Source organism: Nipponia nippon, unplaced genomic scaffold (genome assembly GCF_047370975.1).
Source record: "Nipponia nippon isolate SJK-2023a ecotype South Korea unplaced genomic scaffold, ASM4737097v1 scaffold_22, whole genome shotgun sequence".
Lineage (NCBI taxonomy): Eukaryota > Metazoa > Chordata > Aves > Pelecaniformes > Threskiornithidae > Nipponia > Nipponia nippon.
The window spans coordinates 4,446,574-4,468,168 of NW_028262339.1; the positions used below are offsets into that span (position 1 = coordinate 4,446,574).

Here is a 21,595-nt window from a genome sequence, read left to right on the forward strand (position 1 = left end):
TACTCCTGTGCTCTCACGTCAGATGTCTCTGCAGGTGTAGTAAAGATAAGGGCTGGCGACCGGAAGATCACGCGCTGTACGGAAAGAGTTAAGGGTCGACCCTCCCTTGTCTCCGCCCCTTATAACATGACACGCCTACTGCTGGGAATATAAAGGTAAACTACTGCGCAATAAACGTTGAAGCTGAACACACACACTCTGTGTGCTGACTGTTCCTTCCCCAGCCCGGGTCGGCTGGAGATCTGCCGGTATAACCTTGATATGTAACGAACGCTACATGCAGGCCCTACATGAGAGCATTTGAGGCACTAAGGAAAGTAGAGGACCTGGGCACAGGGGAATGATATAAAGAGAGGTAGGACTTTTGGATGTTCTGTGTTTTTTTTGTTGTTTGTTTTTTTTTTTTTATATGCTTGCAAACACCTAGCACAGTAAAGTCCTATAATAATGTGAATAAAAGCAGCAACAATAATAACACCCCAAGGAGAGAGTGGGTTATTTGCTGGCTAGGTGCCAGAGAATACCAATACACGCCTTTAGAAAATTCCCACTGACTGCTTTGAAATACAACTGTTCAGAAAGAGAGGGTGAGACTGCACTGGGGGCGGGGGGGGAAGGCTGAAATTCCTGCTTCACACAATGAAGGAGCATAACTATTCCCCCTTTGCTACCCCAGGTGAGACACAAGTGAAACAGAAAAGTAATCGTGATATTTTGTACCTGGCAGATACCTCTTTTTGCAGCTAAAAGATAAACCGGAATTTTAAAGCTTTCATGGTTATTGTAAATGTATATAAACATTAGATTTCACATAAGAGCCTTGCTGAAATTCTGGTACTAATTAAAATTTCTCAACATGATCTATATTCACATGTTATCGTAAAACATCAAAATGAGAGATCATGCTCTTAAATGTAATAAATCCAGCCAATGAAAATGAGCAAGAAGGAGGTAAAGACCAGCCTTATTCCTGACAGAAATTGTTGTAGAAATAGCTTTTCCATGTTGTTCTGGTACTTCTGAATGGAAGTCCAAGATGGAAATCAGCCATAAAAAAATATATTTCTTAGATATTTCTTAATAAATATTTGTATAAATATATAATGTATAAATAAATATAATCTGCACTGATTCTGCAATGTCAGTTCTGGAACAGCTGGTTTCATTTTTTTTTTAACTAGACATTTAAACTCTACTAGATGTATCCTAGTTATAAAAGCTGTTATGAATAATTTCTGGCTGTGATATAAGATCATGATAATCACATTCTGTATTTGTTTTGAAGGTGTGAGAGGCTGATCCTTGGTAGGAAGCTAACTGCATCAGTTTCAAAATGTTGATATCTCTGATTATTATTGGGAACAACAGATATTTAAAAGACACATTTAGCTTTTTCAGATATCAAAGACCACTTAAAGAAGATGCATGAATGCATTACAATATTTGAAAATAATGAAAAATTATTTCAAGATCTCTGCTACTGTGGTGGGTGGACCTTGGCTGGCCGCCAGGTGCCCACCAAGCTGTGCTATCACTCCCCCTACCCAACTGGACATGGGGGGAGGGGGGGAGAAATAAAATGCTCGGCTCGTAGGTCGAGATAAGGACAGGGAGATCACTCAGCAATTACCGTCACAGGAAAAACAGGACTGGGGAAATTAATTTATTGCCAATCAAAATCAGAGCAGGATAATGAGAAATAAGAACAAATTTTAAAACACCTTCCCCCCACTCTCCATTCTTCCCGGGCTCAGCTTCACTCCCAATTTTCTCTACCTCTTCCCCCACCAGCGGGGCAGGGAACGGGGGTTCCAGTCAGTTCATCGCACGTTGTTTCTGCCGCTCCTTCCTCCTCATGCTCTGCCCCTGCTCCAGCATGGGGTCCCACCCACAGGAGACAGTCCTTCACAAACTTCTTCAATATGGGTCCTTCCCGCAGGCTGCAGTTCTTCATGAACTGTTCCAGCATGAGTCCTTTCCACAGGGTGCAGTCCTTCAGGAACAGACTGCTCCAGCGTGGGTCCCCCGTGGGGCCACAGGGCCTGCCAGGAACCTGCTACAGCACAGGCTCTCCACAGAGTCACAGCTTCCTTCAGGGCACTTCGACCTGCTCCAGCATGGGGTCCTCCATGGGCTACAGGTGGATATCTGCTCCACTGTTAACCTCCATGGGCTGCAGGGGGAAAGCCTGCCTCACCACGGTCTTCACCAGGGGCTGTAGGGGAATCTCTGCTCTGGTGCCTGGAGCACCTCCTCCCCCTCCTTCTTCACTGACCTTGGTGTCTGCAGAGTCGTTTCTCTCACATATTCTCACTCCTCTCTTCTGGCTACTGTTGCTGTTGTGCAGCAACTTTTTCTCCTTCTTAAATATGTTATCACAGAGGCGCTAACACTGTCGCTGATTGGCTCAGCTTTGGCCAGCGGCAGGTCCATCTTGGAGCCAGCTGGAACTGTCTCCGTCCAACATGGAGGCAGCTTCTGGTATCTTGTCACAGAAGGCATCCCTGCAGCCACCAAAACCTTGCCAGGTAAACCCAATACAGCTAAATATTAATGGAGTTTTTCATTGGCAGCATGTTTTTTACAGTCCAAAAGATCTTTGGAACTCCCACTCTGTGTATATATTGATGAAGATTCAATATTTAAAAGAGACATCAAATTAATTATGGGCATGACTGGGAATCTCAGAATTCCACTATAAATTAATTTAACCCTCTAGTTTTTCACCTCTTCTCTGGCACCTTTTAATAAAGGTGGTTCTAAAGGACAAAAAGCAAAAGGGGCAGCTGGTTTAAGAGGTACTTCTCAGCATTCAGCATTGATGTACCTGGTGAGAAGAAGAATGGGGGTTTCTAAGACTGACCTTAACACAAATAACATCAGGAATGCTGCAGTAGGACTCTTCTGCTAAGCCTTGTCAGTCCTTCACTACTCCATCAGTCAGAAAAAGACTATGGTTCAGTAAACAAGAGCAAAGTATCATCTGGCTAAAAAAGACAGGCCCTCTCCAGCATTTATGTAAAAGCTTAAGGCTGGCACTTCTCAACAAGGCAGAGACATGGCAAAGGAGGGAGTTGATAGTAATCAGAAAGAATAACCCCTAGCTTCTCTTTCTACACTCTTTTCTTTTCTTTGTCTTTCCTTCCCATATACCCTTCACTAAGTGTGCCCTCATGTACTTTTTGTCATAGAATCATTAAGGTTGGAAAGGACCTCTGAGATCATTGAGTCCAACCGTTAACCTAACTGCCTGGTCCACCTCTAAACCATGTCTAGCTTCCCTTCCTGATTCACTCGCCTCCCTGTTCAGGGATGGAGCCTGCATAGTATCAGACAAAACAGAAGCATTCAAAGAATGTCACAGTTTCACTTTCATAGAGGTTCTGACATTCCGAGGGAACTACGTTTTCATTTCTGTAAACAACATTAAAACACCCAGTCTTTGAGCTGTGACCAGAATACATCCTCATTTAAATTTGGGGGTTTGTGCTGTGTTGATAGGCAAAAAGCAAAACCCCAAATCTTTTCAAAACCTTTTTCTTTTTCCTATAAAGGATGATTTGCTTGTGCCTCCATTCACCATTCTGATCCTTTATATTGAGAAAACTCAATCAATAAAGGATCATTCTGATCCTTTATATTGAGAAAACTCTTTTCTGTGAATTTACATTATGCGTTTAGCATTGTAACCAATTATGTACTAAATATCATATTGATGCAAAGAAATTGAGAAATGCATTTGTTTAGAAAACCATCTGCCTAAACCACTTCTGGAATAATTAGGAATGCTTAATTGCCTGTACTGAAAGGATACTGAGGGAGCCAGCAGAGGAGCTTGCCAAGCCACTCTCCATCATTTATCAGCAGTCCTGGTCAACCGGGGAAGTCCCAGATAACTGGAAGTTAGCAAATGTGATGCCGATCTACAAGAACGGTCGGAAGGAGGATCCGGGGAACTACAGGCTTGTCAGCCTGACCTCGGTGCCAGGAAAGGTAATGGAGCAGATCATCTCGGCTGCTTGAGTGGCTGGAGAGCTGCCTGGCGGAGAAGGACCCGGGAGTGTTGGTTGACAGCCGCCTGAACAGGAGCCAGCAGTGTGCCCAGGTGGCCAAGAGGACCAATGGCATCCTGGCCTGTATCAAGAATAGTGTGGCCAGCAAGACCAGGGAGGTGATAGTGCCCCTGTACTCAGCACTGGTGAGGCCGCACCTCGAGTACTGTGTTCAGTTTTGGGCCCCTCACTACAAGAAAGACATTGAGGTACTAGAGTGTGTCCAAGGAAGGGCAACAAAGATGGTGAAGGGTCTAGAGCACAAGTCTTATGAGGAGCGACTGAGGGAGGTGGGGTTGTTTAGTCTGGAGAAGAGGAGGCTGAGGGGAGACCTTATTGCTCTCTACATCTACCTGAAAGGAGGTTGTAGCGAGGTGGGGGTGGACCTCTTCTCCCAAGTAACGAGCGATAGGATGAGAGGAAACGGCTTCAAGCTGCACCAGGGGAAGTTTAGGTTGGATATTAGGAAAAACTTCTTTACCAAAAGGGTAGTCAGGCACTGGAACAGGCTACCCAGGGAAGTGGTTGAGTCTCCATCCCTGGAGGTATTTAAAAGAAGGGTAGACATGGTGCTTAGGGACATGGTTTAGTGGTGGACTTGGCAGTGCTAGGTTAATGGTTGGACTCGATGATCTTCAGGGTCTTTTCCAACCTAAATAATTCTATGATAGGATAAAATAGAATAGTTCAGCTGGAAGGGACCTACAATGATCATCTAGTCCAACTGCCTGAAACACTTCAGGGCTGACCAAAAGCATGCTATTAAGGGCATTGTCCAAATGCCTCTTAAACACTGACAGGCATGGGGCATCGACCACCTTTCTAGGAAGCCTGTTCCAGTGTTTGAACACCCCCTCGGTAAAAAAATGATTCCTAATGTCAAGTCTAAACCTCCTCTGACTCAGCTTTGAACCATTCCCATGCATCCTGTCACTGGATACCAGGGAGAAGAGATCAGCACCTCCCTCTCCACTTCCCCTCCTCAGGAGGCTGTAGAGAGCAATGAGGTCACCCCTCGGCCTCCTTCTCTCCAAACTAGACAACCCCAGAGTCCTTAGCCGCTCCTCATAGGACATGCCTTCCAGCCCTTTCACCAGCTTTGTTGCCCTCCTCTGGACGCATTCAAGGACCTTAACATCCTTCTTAAATTGTGGGGCCCAGAACTGCACACAGTACTCAAGGTGAGGGCGCACCAGCACTAAATACAGTGAGATAGTCACCTCTTTTGACCAGCTGGTTATGCTGTGTTTGATGCACCCCCAGAATGCTGACTGCCCTCATGGCTGCCAGGGCACACTGCTGACTCCTATTGAGCCTGCTGTCAACCAGCACCCCCAGATCCCTTTCTGCAGGGCTGCTCTCCAGCCACTCCTCTCCTAAATCTATATTCCATCCCAGGTGCAGAATCTGGCATTTGTTCTTGTTAAATTTCATGCCATTGATGATTGCCCAATGCTCCAATCTGTCTAGATCCCTCAGCAAGGCCTCTTGTCCCTTGAGAGAGTCAACAGCACCTCCCAGTTTAGTATCATCAGCAAACTTGCTAATGGTGCATTGAACTCCTGCCTCCAGATCGTTGATAAATATATTGAACAGAACTGGCCCTAGGATTGAGCCCTGAGGAACACCGCTGGTGACCAGTCACCAGCCAGATGTAGTCCCATTCACTGCAACCCTTTGAGTCCTGCTGTTCAGCCAGTTTTTCATCCAGCACACTGTATCTGCTCATCTCACAATTGGACAACTTGTCCAGGAGGATGCTGTAAGGGACGTTATCAAAAGCCTTACTAAAATCCAGAAAAACTACATCCACCGCCTTCCCTTCATCCACTAGGTGTGTGACCTTATCATCGAAGGATATTATATTAGTGAAACAGGACTTTCCCTTTGTGAACCCACATTGACTGTGCCTGATAAGGTCTCAAAACAGGAATAAATATACAGGATAGTCATTATTGCCAGGTGAAGCTAGAGAACTAGGTTTTAGAGAATATATAGAGAGAAAAGGAAGAGTATTATTATACAGGAATTCCTTGGCACTCTGCTCTCTTGTGTTCCTCCTTACACATCTTATCTACACTGTGCTGTTAACCTTAGCTTCTACTCTAATGCCAGTGACACTCAACACTGCATCTCATTTGACATTTTTAATAATTTGACAACATTTCCCTTGTTCTATTTTAGGCAGTGCCTGTGACTTCCAAACCATTCAGCTAGATGTCTCCAACATAAGTGCAAGAGAAGCATACTCTTTTGCAATTCTATCAACTCTGCCTCATCTGCCTACTCCCTGTAATCTTGACATCAACCTCGATCTTTAAGATTTCACCACCACTTTTTTTTTTTCCATATTGCCAACTTCTGATGGAAAAATCTGTTAAAGTGACTAGGTTAACTTTGCCTTAGCTTAATTCCATACCTGGATTCTCTATGGTCTCCTTCAGTTTAAAAAAGCTCTTAGCCCCAGTAGATGAAGGATGCCCTTGCCCACCTTCACTAGGCTATTAAGACATACAAATATTTCCATCTTTACACACCTACAGGCCTAATTTGATAAATGTGCTAAGAACAGCCATCATTAATTTTCACTGTGCATGCACCTGCTATCACTTACCTCACTGACCCCTCTATTGACTTCTTTATGTCTTCCAACTCTCCCACAATTTCTCAGGCTTCTGTTACTCACCCTGGAAGTTCTGTAAGAGCACCTCATTGCTTTGTGGAGCACAATTCCTTCCATCAAGGGTAGCAAACTTTTCATCTGCATAGATCTCATCATAGTGAGCAAGAATTAGGCAGCAAACCTTCAGCACATTTGCAAGCGTCATCTTCATGTTAAAAAAGATGTAATTTTTCTCTTAGAAGTTTTCACAGGATAGAAAAATGTTAATACTCCCAGACTGACTTAGCTGGTATATTAGTTATAATTACATACATATGTAAACATAAACATTTTATTCTATGATTAATGTCCAATGTAGGTGGAATGACTTACTTTCTAGAGGTGTCTGTTTCTCACCATCTGCTAAAGGCCGAATCAACAAAACTAACTGTTAGATGGTTGAAGTTGGATAAGGTAAATCTCACTGATTAGTTTTCTTCCTTAAGAAACTATATTTTTTTTCTTTTAGCAATATAATACAAAACAGAAAGCTTATCTTCATAGGAGAATAACATTTTTAAGAAAAAGATTTAAAAGGGAAGAAATATCCTTTACTAAGTCTAAAAAACATGTTTTACTTACATCATTAAGTTACTGCAGTTACAACATTAAATCAAAGCACTGAAAAGAAGGTTAGTTTTCAAAAGGTAAATGTTAAACACCATTAAAAAAACCCCAAACCTGATCCTATCATATATCTTCAGATGGACCCTACAGACTGCAAAAGAGTTCATTTAAAAGATAAACACATGTTAAGTTACAGATTTGGGGAAAAAAATAAAAAAAGATAGAAAACTATACAGAACTATCAGCTTAGAAAGAAAACAAATGAAATCGGGCATAGTATTTGTTTAAAAACCCCCAACATGCAAAATGGCAATTTTTTTATAAGAAGCACTATTTGAATACAATGGCTAAAGTGCTATATAGCTCAAAAGAAAGAGACCAAATTCCCTATAGAAGAAAATTATCTATTTTTTTTTTTCCCTTCTTATTCTGATAAACTTAAAGCCAAGAAAAATATCTTTTAGACTTCTCTATTTAATATAAAGGTGTAAACTCTTCTTCTAGTTCTGATTGCTGCTTGTAGCAGTTTTATTAAATTACTACAGTAATCAGCTGAGACCCATTAAGTCTTAGCTTGATCTGCTTCTCAAGTATCTAAGCAGATGCAGCTGGAATGAAAACAGATGGAAGGTGTAAATGAGGAGATTCAATTAACATTTTTTCTCCTTCTCATATGAGTTTCAAAAAGAAACTCCCCCAGGAGTGAAGGCAATCCCTGAATTTAAGAAATATCTTTTTCATCTATTCAAAATAAAATCTTTTAACGCCCTTTGGTTTCAGCCTGGGAAACTGAGGACTCACAGGTTCATGATATGACTAAAAGAACAATGAAAACAAGCTGAATCAAAAGTATGTAATTACTATCTAACTAAATCAAATGGGAGAGCCCTAAGCATATTTAATTTATTTAAACAGCAGAAGATCATTTGTACAAGAATTCACTATAAAATTAGAAATTCATGTAATGTTTACATTATCAAATATATTACAAATCCAACTTTTGTGTATTAAGATGATCATAGACATAATAGACCTTAACGTCATTTGATGTTGGGTATAGCTCTGCTTTTAGTGAAACTACACTAGAGGATCAGTAGCAATGGCATTTCAGATGGGATCAGTGCAGTAGAGAGAAATATAAATAACTTAGTTTTAATTAAATATTATTCTAATGAGATTATGGCACCTTAATTTAAATGCAGGTGCTGCCTAAGCTTCTGCTTTATTATTGCTCCTGAGTTAGCCTTGTTTGCGTTGTAACGCCCTTTTGTATAATTGCAGACTTTTAAGAGGGTTTTATAACCAAGTTACCTAACAAGTAGGTTTGTAAATGATACCTTGCAGGTAGTTTTAAAATAACATAATTATATTATATTACAATACATTGTATTAACACTGTCCACGTCTGTGAAGATAAATCATCAAAAGAAAAAAAAAAAGGAAAAGAAATTGCACCAAAGCCCACATTCATCACACCTACATTTAGGATCTGAAGTGGCAAAGTTGGAACTTCAATTTAAAGTAGAAATCCAAGTTCATTTTTTAGTCAGAGAGACACTTTCAGAGGGTTTCATTCTCCTAAGATCTTAATATTTTCCCTGCATTGTATTACAGAAGTCTATGCACCTTCATAGCTTATCAAATAGACTTCTGAATTTTTCAAGGCAGTATATTATGTGCCCTACGATACCTTCAATAGTAACAATAAAAAAGAAATGGCTGTTTCTTCTGTTTTCATCATTGTTTATGAGTTATTAGTTTTTTCAATATAAAGCGCAGCTTGTGGTAAGCACGTGCTCAAACCCTGTTGAATCAAAGTATCATGAATCAAATAATATAGATAACCTATGTAACTCTGCAGCACTCAACACAGGGTATGAGGGTACCATGCGGTCCTGGGGGCTTGAGCTACATCTGAGAATCGTTAAGCCCCAGATTTCTGAATTTCTTCCATGAGTAGGAAGAGCCACTAGGAAAAAATACATAGTGGGTGAGGAGGAGGAGGTGGTGGTTACTTCTGGAGTTTTTAGGGCATGGAGGAGGCTGGTTTTATGGGAGCTTTTAGGCTGTGCAAGTGCTTCGAACCTTCTTTCTGCTCTGAGGACACCACATTGCTCTTTGGTTCTGCTAGTTGTCCAGACTGCAGAAAAGTGTCTCCTTTTGCATGGGGGTTTTTACAGCTGAATCCCCTGATCTGAAGTTTGCTGCCTAAGCCAAGCCAGTGAGATTTATTTTTTTTATTTTCTTGGAGTTTTTTCCCCCCTAAACATCAAAGACAAGATATCCACCATTAAATTTCAAAAAGTCAGGTGTTTATATCTTGTATTTCCTATACTGGAGGCATTTACCATAAGAAAATTATATCCAGGGGACTATCAGGTATATAAAGTCTGCTCCTGCTGCCTCTGAGTCAATTTGTATAAACCAATTAAACATTCAGCAATCCAAAGAAACCATGAGAACATCTATTCCTTGTGCCTGAGCACATATCTGGGGGACCCAGAAAAAGGTGCTAAATAGTTAAGGATTTTCTATAAAGTGAAACATCTAATCCGGGAGAGATTAAGAGACCTGTCTCAGAATATGCATCGGATAGGGCAGACCTTCAGGAATAGGCTGGGCATCAGTCAGCAGGTGGTGAGCAATTGTGTTGTGTATCACTTGCTTTGTATATTATTATTGTGTTATTATTATTATTATTATTACTACTACTACTACTACCATTCTATTTCATTTTACTTCAATTATTAAACTGTTCTTATCTCAGCCCACCAGTTTTCTGACTTTCACCCTTCCAATTCTCTCCCCCACCCCACTGGGGGTAGTGAGCGAGCGGCTGTGTGGTGCATAGTTGCTGGCTGGGGTTAAACCACGACAAAAGGATAATTAAGGATAATATAATTTGAATCAAACAATGTTTTACAGCTTCCTAATAAAGAAGAAGAAAGTTTGCTACTGAGGAATTGTCTACAGATTTTTGATAAGTGCATAGAATTTATTAATTTAAAGTTTGTATCTTTTCACTCAAATTTCTTAGTAACTAGAATTCTACTCTTCCCTGTGTTTCAGTTATTATACTGGTAATATATGGCTGTCTTTACTATACTGTTGACAATGATTTACATTTATATTTTTTTTTTACCTCAAAGATGTATTTACAAAAAATCTTTCCTCACAAAGTTCTTTGTAATCCTTAGCCACTATAAAACCTCACCACAGATAACACTTCCTGTCCCTTGAAAATGTAGACATCTCTTCACAAAAGATGACAATTGCTTTATAATGCATAGCAACTCTGCAACAGCTCAGCAGAAGTATGTAACAGCCTCTCTATATATCAACATAAACTTATACAAGTAGACTAGGCAGACAAAATATGATTTCTTACACTTGAATGTGGCTGAGAGTTAATGGTTTCCTAGAAAAGATGATTTTTTGTGTTTTATAAGCGTAAGAGGTCAGATTCTTAGTTTTGCTTTTCTCCATAGAGTAAGTATGCGCCACTTTCTGCTTACTAATGATTTTGGATGAAGAGGAAAAGTTAACATTATTTTATAAAAAACACTGTAGTTAATGAAAAAGCAGTACTGTTTTTTCAAGGAAGTTGCAACCTGAGTGCATGGGAGCAACTGAGCATAGAGTACATGAATGGTACAAAAGCAAGTGGGATAGTGGAGATACAGGAGTAATCACTGTGTGCTCTTAGTTCCTATATAAATTGTATAAAGCTGTCCTTAACCTGCTTGGTCCCTGGCAGGATGCTACATGGGGATTAGGAAAAAAGATTAATTGAACTCTTTCTCTCTTGTATACAAAAGAGATGGACTGTACACAATATGTCTAGACTATCCTCTGAGAATAATACCCAAGGCCATCCTTACAGCAAGACTTACTGTTCAAATGGACAGTGAACGTGAAAGCAGAGTCCAGGAGTGCTGAGGGAGCAGACTTCAGGGCACAGGGGAGCCAACCTAGACAAGCTGCCTGAGGGCTGCCTGGAGACCTGCATGTATGGAAAGCAGAAGGATGTTTCCCTGCTGACAGCCTCCTACCTATGGCTGCACAGCCCAATTAATGTCTGTAAATAATATAATGCAAGTATAAATCTTATCATTAACTTGTAACTAACTAATTAACTGATGCTTAATATTTTTTTTTTCCTTTTTTTACCATTAACGTTTCATTTCCATATCAGAGTAATAAAATCATTCCTGTTAAGTTTAGACATAAAATGTATATCAGAAATCTTTTTGTCTCTTGAAGCCCTAAGGAGCTGGTGGTGATTGGACAGTCAAGCAAAATATAAAGAGCTGCTACCTGGCAGATGATCAAACAAAACAATTTTGGCATTTAATCCATAGATATTTGAATAGAGGGGATTCTGTTTGGAACTCCAACAGCAAAGGGGCTAAAGATCAGTGGTGTTATTGCTGGAAACATACATTCAGATTTAAGGTGACCAAGAGAAATAAATAAAATAACCCAGTTTCAGGTTCTAGACAGTTGATGTACGGTAATTAATGTTTTATGCTATATGTAGATACCCAGTCAAAAATTTCTGGTTGAAATAGTCATATCTAACTAGATGCCCATTGAAGTCTCTGCACAAGGAAAGCTGAAAGCATAAACAAACTCAGTACATTGTGAAGTTAGGATGCTGACACTTGGTTGAATAGGTAATATGAAATGTGAATTATTATGAAGAAACATTGAGAGAATTTTAAATTAGTCAGTTCAGCAAAGCATATGCCCAACTACAAGTATGTAATTAGTTATATCAAAAATAAATTTGCATTTGAAACAATTATATTGTCCATCTACTTATAGTTTCCTCTATAGACTTTGTTTCTTCCCAAATCATGGCTCAAATGAATATGTAATTGCTTTAGTTACTCTTAAAACAAATGGTTTACCAATAGCTTAATTTTTATTGACAGTAACAACAATATGTCCTCTCTCTTATATTGTGTGTTAGAATGTGAGGTCCAGCTTGGCTTGTTCTAGTAAAAAGCCATTATACACAGAAGATTATTCTTTGAGGAATTAGAATATCTACTGCTGCTTCTCATTCAGGAAGCAAGAGATGTGCTCTCTTAATCCCTGATTAGATTAAAAGCACATAAAGAATATTTAGGTCAGGTGTTCTAGTGTAATGTTTTAGGGGGAGCACAAGATGAGCTTAAGAACAAACACAGTTTGTTGTTTCAGAAAGCCATTTAAGAATATATGGTGAGATACAATGAATATTTCAAACCCAAAGTTTTAAGATATCTCTGAAAGTATATTTGTTATGGTCCTAAATCTAGATATATATTTCACAAGCAGAGTTTTAATAAATGTACTTAGAAACTGAAAGACTCACAAAAACCTTAGATATGTTTTATTATTGTGCCAAATAAAGGGAAACATTTTCCAAAATGGTCTGTGATTCAGATACTTAATGCCTGATTGTATAAATAATTCATTAAAGGTAGGACTTTTTGGAACTATTTAGACATAACTGTTGTAATAGGATATAACAGTGATATTGAAAATCACATTAGGTACTGATTCACACCCTTAGGAACACAGATACCTTAAAAATTGACTTCTACTAATCATTCTTGAAAGTTCTTTTTGCTTTTAGTGAAGCTTAAGAAACCGAGAGCCTAAGACACTTCCAAAATTTACCACACGCTCCTAAAACACTTAATATTTGCTCAGTTAAAATAATGTTGCATTTCCAGAATATTTAAATTCCTCAAATTTGGTAAGCAGGCAAGGTTTTGATGACAAAACACTTTGTTTTCTATGACATGTGCTATGTCTTCTTTTTGCATGTTATACAATAGAATAATACGTATGGAATATAATGATAATATATATTTGCCCTTGATTATAAAAATGTATGTTTTCCTTACATTGTAAACACATCACAACTGGTCATCAGTGGGAATGGAAATGCTGTTGGATTTGAGGATAGTCAGCTTCTTGAAACTGAAAGAAATTTGAACTGGATAACTCGGTTCTACTCGATCAATTTATTTGGCCCCTGCACATCTTGCATTTCCATTAAGAGATTTCAACTTCTCTACTGTCTCCAAATAGGTGAGAGCAACTCAAGCAACTTATTCGTGTACATGAAGAAACAAACATCTAGCAAGTAGTTGACTATTTAGCCCATAGGATGCAGCTTAAGCAGTCATAGTGGCTATCTGAAAGCTAAGTGCCTCTTGGGACTTGCATTTATTTTTTAGGCATTTGTTTGAGGCCTTAAGGAGGCACTTAGTATTAAGCATTTCACATTGCTTTCTTCACAAAGTTATCTTTGGTCTGAATAATCACAAATTTATTGACCATCTTATTAATATATATTAAAGCAGGAACAAAAGAAAAAAAGGTGGTGACCAAGTAAACCTTTGGGATCCAATTTTGAGAGCCATAGGTTGTGTATATCCAAGATACATACTCTGTGCTTGTGTGTGTTTGTCTATGTTTAAATCAAGCTTATGAAAAAAAATGTATTTTAGAAAATCTGGCCCCTAGCTCTGGAAAAAGATTATATAACAGCACTTTTAATTAATCATAGTGAAAAAAAACATCTTCTCTTTCTGTTTAGTTTTGCTTTAATTTCTGGCTCCAGCCCATAAATAAATTGCATTATTTGCCTTTTATCTCTTTGGATAATATTTTATAAAGCTTTTTATTCTGTTTGAGCTACTCTCATGGACAGATGGACTGGAATCCTACCTGCTGGCAAGGTTTAATTTGTGACAGGAACTCTACCAGTCTTTCTTACTTCAGGCTGTTTATGGCATAACATGAGGAACTATCATTTACATTTGTGATAACGAAGCACATGTTGCTCTGCCCTGTGTAATCCCCACCTGGTACCATTTGGGTTGCTTATAGTTGTAACATATGCAGTCAAGAGGTCAGCCTGCATGTCACTTGTGCTCTTTAAAATGGCTGAAGCCTTTTCTCCTTGTCTATTTTAGCCTAGTACTGGCACGCTAAAAGAAAGCAGTGTATCAGTACTGAATAGAAGGAAGAAAGCAAAATTCTTCTGAGAAGCCTTTCAGCTTCAGTGGAGGCAGCAGGCAGACCAAACAAACATTCACTTCTTCCATTCAATTCAAATTTATGACTGAGTACTTTTCAGTGATGGATGGCTGTATCAGCAACATAGCCAGGAGGAGACCAAGCCATTCTGCATAACATTTTTTCCTTTCCTCTTGTTAAGTGAATATCTGAGATCTCTTGCTATGATTTGCATGAAAAAGAACATGAATATTGGACTTTCTTTTCTTCAAAGGGATTACACTTACTTTAGTGAAAATAATGCAAAATATTGAAATTATAAAAAAACCCCTCTTTATTTTGATACTTTTATAAATTTTGGAGTCTAGCCTCTGTCGCAGATCTAGAATCCTGCTGACTATGCCAATTTGTCATGGGCGGGCTATTTTGACCACTTAAAGAACCACCACCAAAGGTATCAGAAAAAGTGGTTTTACTGAAGTAAGATGTTGTAAAAGTGAGACTTAACAAAGTTCGATGGAAAGGTTCACTCTATTATTTACTGCAGAGTATATAATAATGATTCAAAGTTACCAATATAAGATCAAAGTTATCAATACAACGTCAAAGTTACCAATGCAAAATCTTAGTCCACTATAATACCAGGTTATGCGGGATATTGGTTGCTTACCAAAGATCTACTGTTGGTAAAAGGTCTCTATGCCTCGAGGAGCAACCTTGAGAGGCGTCCCAGCTCAAGGGGAGATCACCGCCATGCAGCCAGCTGCTTAGCAGGGAGAGCTCAAAGAAAGCTCACTTAGGCTGTCATATTTATGGAATAAAGTGGTTGGCTTGTAGTCTTGGAAAAGCCACCTGCTATTCAGGTGTTAATCGCTTGGCTTGTAGTCATATTACATGCGATGGAAAAGGTAAGTATGAGAATCCTTGTACCTACAACTTTGTTCCTTGACAAATGAGTTTTGGAAGAACCACCTGCTATTCATGTGTTAATTGCATGACCGATGTTCCGGTTTTCAAGCTCATATGCATCAGTGCTCACCATGTCACCCTGTTCCTGTGTTGGTTTTCAGAGAACAGATTGGAACTAGAGAAGTTCTTGGCCCAGTTACAGCCTTTACTTCCTTTGGCGCCTGAACCAAACTACCACTAGTTTGGTCAAGGAGTCGAGTGCATACGTCACAGCCTCCACTCAAGATTTCTGTGGATCTTCCTTGGCATTTCTTTCACGATCCTTCTGGCTTTCATAAAGGGTGAGAGACTGCCTTCAGGGTATATAACAACCCAGACCTTTTCTGCCAAATGACATGAAATATTCTGGTCAGGAATAACGGGGGAGGAAGTTGAAACAACTCTATTAGCTCTTTTCCAGCTCCCATTCACCAATAAATTTGCTTTTGATTTCTTTCAGGAACTTTCATGAAATAAGTAAGTTGAAAACTGAGCAAAACATGAGAGGTATGACCTTAAGGAGAAACTCTTTCTTCAGATAATATACATTAAAAATATAAAATAAACTGCATACATTAACACTGGCAAGGAAGGAACCTGGAATGATTTTCTGAAAGGTGCTTATTACAGGACAGGTTAATGGAGTTATTTTTAGGATGAGGCGCTATTCAAGGCTAGCGTAGAAAAATAGAACCTGGGTATAATTAGACTCAGAAAATCAATTTTATGACCAGCATTCTCCCAGTTCTTTTATTTTTTCATCATCCCTATCCTTTTTGTCTTGATTTTGCAGATCACAAGGACATATCTATCTCTCCACCATCTTTATAACAGGCGAATCAGAAAGCCCTGACATAAGTAGACTCAGGGCAAATTCTCTACCCACTGATTTTCCAGGTTTCTCCTCTGTTACTCTAGCTGTTCATCATGAAGACCTGCAAAAATGAAGTGGGAGCAAACATTTTACTTTTATTCTGGGAAGGCTTGAAAACGTGGCTTTAAATGTTCCACTGAATTAATCTTGAATTGACACAATGAGGACTTCCAAAGAAGTCAGAAGCAAACCTCCCATGAACACCACTGGGACTCTGATGAAACTGTAGATGACCATAGAAACACAGAAGTTGTCACACCTGCACTGTATTCAGTTTGTAGCAGGAGTCATTATCAGATGCTTCAGAGGAAGGTGTAGGACAAGGACATAAAAATATCCATTTTAAAAGGGACCACAAAATGGTCTGGCACCCCACTTGATTTCTCTTTACTGTTCATCATTTTAGCTTAGAAATCCATTATGGAGTATCAAGGATTTGGGGGCAGCAAAATTGTCAGTTGTCATTTTACCCTTTTTTTCTTTTTGGAAATCTATTTTTGGAACATCTCAAACTTGGATATTATTGTTGTTCAACAGAAAGATGTTTTAAGATATTGGTATTCACTTATGCCCTCTGAGGATCTTCTTTAGCATCTCTTCCCTGATTCAAGATGTTACCTGGCACTTACAAAGGGTGAAAGAAATTGGAAGTTAAACAGGGTCATGCATTTCTTCTACCCTAAGGACACAGGAAATAAAACCCTGGATCAGAATGAAGAAGCCAATGCACCGTTTGACTCGGAAAGTTTTTTTTTATTGTTTTTTTTCTTCTGTTTGTAATTGATGTTGTTTTCACAAATCAATTTGCAAGTGTATTTCTTTTCTTAATTACTTAAATGCTTTGTATTGTGTTACAGGCTCTGACAGCCAAGAAGCATGGAAGTCTCAGGGAGAAAAGACAGAGTTTTTGTTTGATCTCAGCTACTATTCTGTGTTCAGTTCTTCAGTTCAAAACTTTTGACTTGCTTCCCAAATAGATCGAGATAAACCATTACAGATCAGTGTTGATTTGGCTTTCAAAAGAAAGCACACATCACGCTGTCTCTGAGTTCATTTAAGATTTGCTCTTTTTAGAAAAGCTACAGAAAAGAAATCAAATAGTCTTCACTAAGGAGCATGGCTTAAATGTAAAAATGGGCCTTCAGTGTAATGACACTAAATCTCACAGAAGCTAAATGTTAGTTGGCCACCTCTTCCTAATTTAGGCACCTATTTTTCCTCTACATTGTATAAGCAGAGGCAGGCTTTTAGCTGCAGGTATCTCAGGCTCTTATCCAAGATGATGTATTTTTCTGATACAGTATTAGTACAGACAAGTGAATAATATATTAATGACACTGTAGAAGTGTCTACACTTTGTTAGATATCTGACAATACAAAGTTTCACCATTGCTTGTTTGCTCTTGTTTCTGCTTCTTATTCCCACTAGCAGTTTCCATGGTGGTGGTCTCACTCTGGAAAAAAAGCTTCCAAGCTTCTACATGTGTATAACAAATACAGTTTTTTGGACAGTGTTTGTAACTACCAGCTGGCTCACTCCTGGCCAGCAAATGTGCTAGTAAATCTGGAAGGTGTAGCCAAAGAGGAAAAGGAAGAAACCTAGAATATGAAGGAAATGCATGATAGTGGTCTGTAGCATAAAGTGACATCCAGTTCATGTTCAGGAGTATGGACTGGAAATACAGGAAAGAAAAGATACAATTATTGAAAGGAAGAAGTGGATATGAAAATAATGCAGGGATGTGAAGGCTAAATGTAATGTAGAAAGGCACGTATGGTAAAGATTAATATATGCAGTTTTCTGTAAACTCAAATATTTCAGTGGGTATTTAATGCTCCCCAACTTTCTCATCATTATCCCCCATGAAATGGACAGAAACACTCATATATATTTTAGCTGTATAAAATCTACACAAGGCCAACTCTGATGGTCTGTCATAGTGTTATACTCTTCCTTGTATACCTTCCTATTTGAACTTCCCCAGTGTGAGGAACCAGTTCAGATCCAATTATCTGGTGTGTGCTTGCTGCTTTAATGGAAAATTTATATATATGTTTGGATTTTTATTTATTGAAAATGTTGTTGAATCGAAACATATCTGAAACAGATTTCTTTGGTTAACCAAATGCTTGCTTTTACTTTTTAATATTTACTAAATATTGCTTTATAAAATCATTTATTTTTGAGAAATTAATCCCAAAAGTTTCTGGAGCAAATTTTTCATTTCCCAGCTATTTTTCAGGTAATGCCAACATATAGGGTGAAATGCTCTCATTTTCTCTGAAAATCACGAGTTATTTATTGAGGCAGTCTTGATTTAGAGTAATTAAAGTCCTAAATTTGAAAAAAATAAACCACTTTTTAACAGTGGTGAATAGCTCTGACAATGTTCAGTTCTTTAATTTATAGTTAAATGAAACTTTGCATCTACCTCAGCGAGCAGCTGGGACTCTGATGGAGGAGCAAAACCAAGGGAATTAAGTAACCATAGTATCTCAGTTCAGTTCCTCAAGGCATCCTGTGGTGAGTTGACCTTGGCTGGCTGCCAGGTGCCCATCAAGCTGCTCTATTGCTCCCCCTCCTCAACAGAACAGGGTGGGAAAAAATATGATGAAAGGCTCATGGGTCAAGATAAGGACAGGGAGATCACTCAGCAATTACAGTCACAGGAAAAACAGACTCGGCTTGGGGAAATTAATTTCATTTATTGCCAATCAAAATCAGAGTAGGATAATGAGAAATAACAAATCTAAAAACACCTTCCCCCCACCTCTCCCTTCTTCCTGGGCTCAACTTCTTCATCATGAGACCTTCCCACAGGCTGCAGTTCTTCATGAACTGCTCCAGCATGGATCCTTTCCAGGGGTTATAATTCAGAAAATACATTTCATACAGTTATTTCTGACCATGTGATAAAAATAATATTGAATGGTGTATATTGTAGAATCTACACCACCTTTATGGTTAAAAATATGTGAACTTCAAAGGATACCCTTCAGTCCACAATCTCTTTATACTGATTCTCTCACTGTTTAAAGGCACTTCTGCTATTTCTGGAGTGTATTAGATCTTCTGCTGGAACTGCTCATCAAAACTGCTCTCAATGTAACATTTGTGTACCAAAGTGACTCAGTACAAAAAACAAATTTACGGGGTCTTAAAACTTGCCATATAGGTACTTCTTGATATAAAAGCAGTTATCACCTAGTGTAATTGTGCTTCTCTGTCTCACTAGCATGCCTGGATGGATTCTTTGAGCTGAATTATCAACTTTACAAATTTGGGAACTGTAGGGGTGCTGAAAGTGAACTTGTTGCACCCCTCTGATTCTGCACTCTCTGCACAACCTAGTCCCAGTTTAAGCAACCTCTAGAATGGCCTTCCTTTTCATTCCTGCAGAACTGATTATTACATTTCTTTTGGGTCCAGAAGAAACTCTCCTTCTCTCACCAAACAATAGGCATATGCTCTGCTAACTACTACGCAGAGTGTTAGAGTAAGCAGCAGACATGTTTGTACTAATCCATTTTCCTTATAGCGGGTGGATATTTCCCATGCATGCAAGACATTTCAGAAGCTACATAGTGGAAAGTCAATTCATAGACTGGAAAGCAATCCCTTAGTGATATTTACTGGATTTGGAGGTGAAAAAAAAAAATCTATATATTGTAACTCTATTTGGAAGAAAGAATGTCTATATACCCTAACTATACTTGGATTACTTCCTTTTATGCAAGCTCCTCTATCACAATCTTATAACTTTCTGTAACTATAACCATAAGGAGGACAACTTAGCAGTTCCCATAAAACACAGTTCCCATGTATTTAGGTGCATGGAGGTAAAGATGAAAGGAAGGAATAAATTTTGATCTCTGACACATTCTCCCATAGCTGTATTAATCCAGATCAGCGCTCACTGCTGCCTTTTGCTTTTCCCAAGTTGTCCTTGTCATCCAATCACACAGCATTTAATTCTGAGGAAAACTGCCACTGCAATAAATAGCAGAATTGCTTTACTTCAACTTGACTCTAGAGTATGCCAAGACTGCCAACCCTATCATGAAAACCTTGGATTTTGGTTCTCATTCTGAAAAGTCACACTTCTAATCCTCATTGACAGAATACCACAAGTCTGAAGTTGGCAGAAGTTCTCGTGGTGTACTAAGTTCAGGGCCCTGCTCTGCAAGTTCTACATTTTGATTTGTGGCTTACGTGTAATATCAAATCTGCCTACATACGTCTTTTCCTTCTGGTACTGTGGTGGGTTGACCCTGGATAGATGCCAGGTGCCCACCAAAGCCGCTCTATCACTCCCCCTCCTCAGCTGGACAGGGGAGAGAAAATATAACGAAAGGCTTGTGGGTCGAGATAAGGACAGGGAGAGATCACTCACCAATTACCGTCACGGGCAAAACAGACTTGACTCGGGGAAATTAATTTAATTTATTACCAATCAAATCAGAGTAGGGTAATGAGAAATAAAAACTAAATCTTAAAAACACCTTCCCCCCACCCCTCCCTTCTTCCCGGGCTCAACTTCACTCCGATTTTCTCTACCTCTTCCCCACCAGCAGCGCAGGGGGATGGGGAATGGGGGTTGTGGTCAGTTCATCACATGTTGTCTCTGCCACTCCTTCCTCCTCAGGGGGAGGACTCCTCACACTCTTCCCCTGCTCCACCGTGGGGTCCCTCCCACAGGAGACAGTCCTCCATGAACTTCTCCATCGTGAGTCCTTCCCACGGGCTGCAGTTCTTCATGAACTGCTCCAGCATGGGTCCTCTCCATGGGGTGCAGTCCTTTGGGAACAGACTGCTCCAGACTACATTGTAACAATTTAAAACTTGAGAAAACAAGACAAAAAAAACCCCAATAAAGTCAACAAAATATCCACTGATAATCAGAGTGCACAAAGTAAATCTGAGACTTAAGTTCTTGGAAGAAACAGATGACAAAACCTTTCCCTGCTCCTTGCTTTCTCTGAGTCATATAATATTTTGCTATTGGCTCAGCTCCATTTTAGTCAAAGAATTTCGCACTTCTCTTATTCTACACTCCTGTTTGAAATAGGATTGAACAGTGGAAGAATATTTTTTCTTTCCATTCATTGAGCAATGAGGCAGGAAGACTGGACTTGGAGAAGGGCTGGCAGGGTAGGAAGGAAAAATGGTTTTCTTGTGCTTTCTAATATACTTAATCAGATACACAAAGAATAAAATGCAGTTTTTATTTTGAGCAAGCATTTTATTAGCAGAACCCTTAAAATAATGCAGTTTGTAGAATAAATAATAGAAGTACCTGTCATTATCAGGCAAATTCCATATATCAGTTAAAAGAATAAAGATTTCTTCTTGCATTTTAGCTACTAGACATCGATCTGATGGCCAAATATTTACCATGTGGTGCAATCCAACATAATAGAATAAAGAAATGAGATTAAAGAAGTAATAATAATGTCTATAAGCTTTAGCAA

General features: G+C 39.1%; 1 long non-coding RNA gene across 1 annotated transcript; it reads left to right on the forward strand.

The window, feature by feature from the left end:
* Positions 1–199: 199 nt before the first annotated feature.
* On the forward strand, positions 200–18,127 carry LOC148055441 (uncharacterized). Its single transcript, XR_015705383.1, has 3 exons — positions 200–355; positions 15,372–15,551; positions 16,043–18,127. It is a non-coding gene; the product is annotated as an uncharacterized LOC148055441 (long non-coding RNA).
* The last annotated feature ends 3,468 nt before the right edge of the window (positions 18,128–21,595 follow it).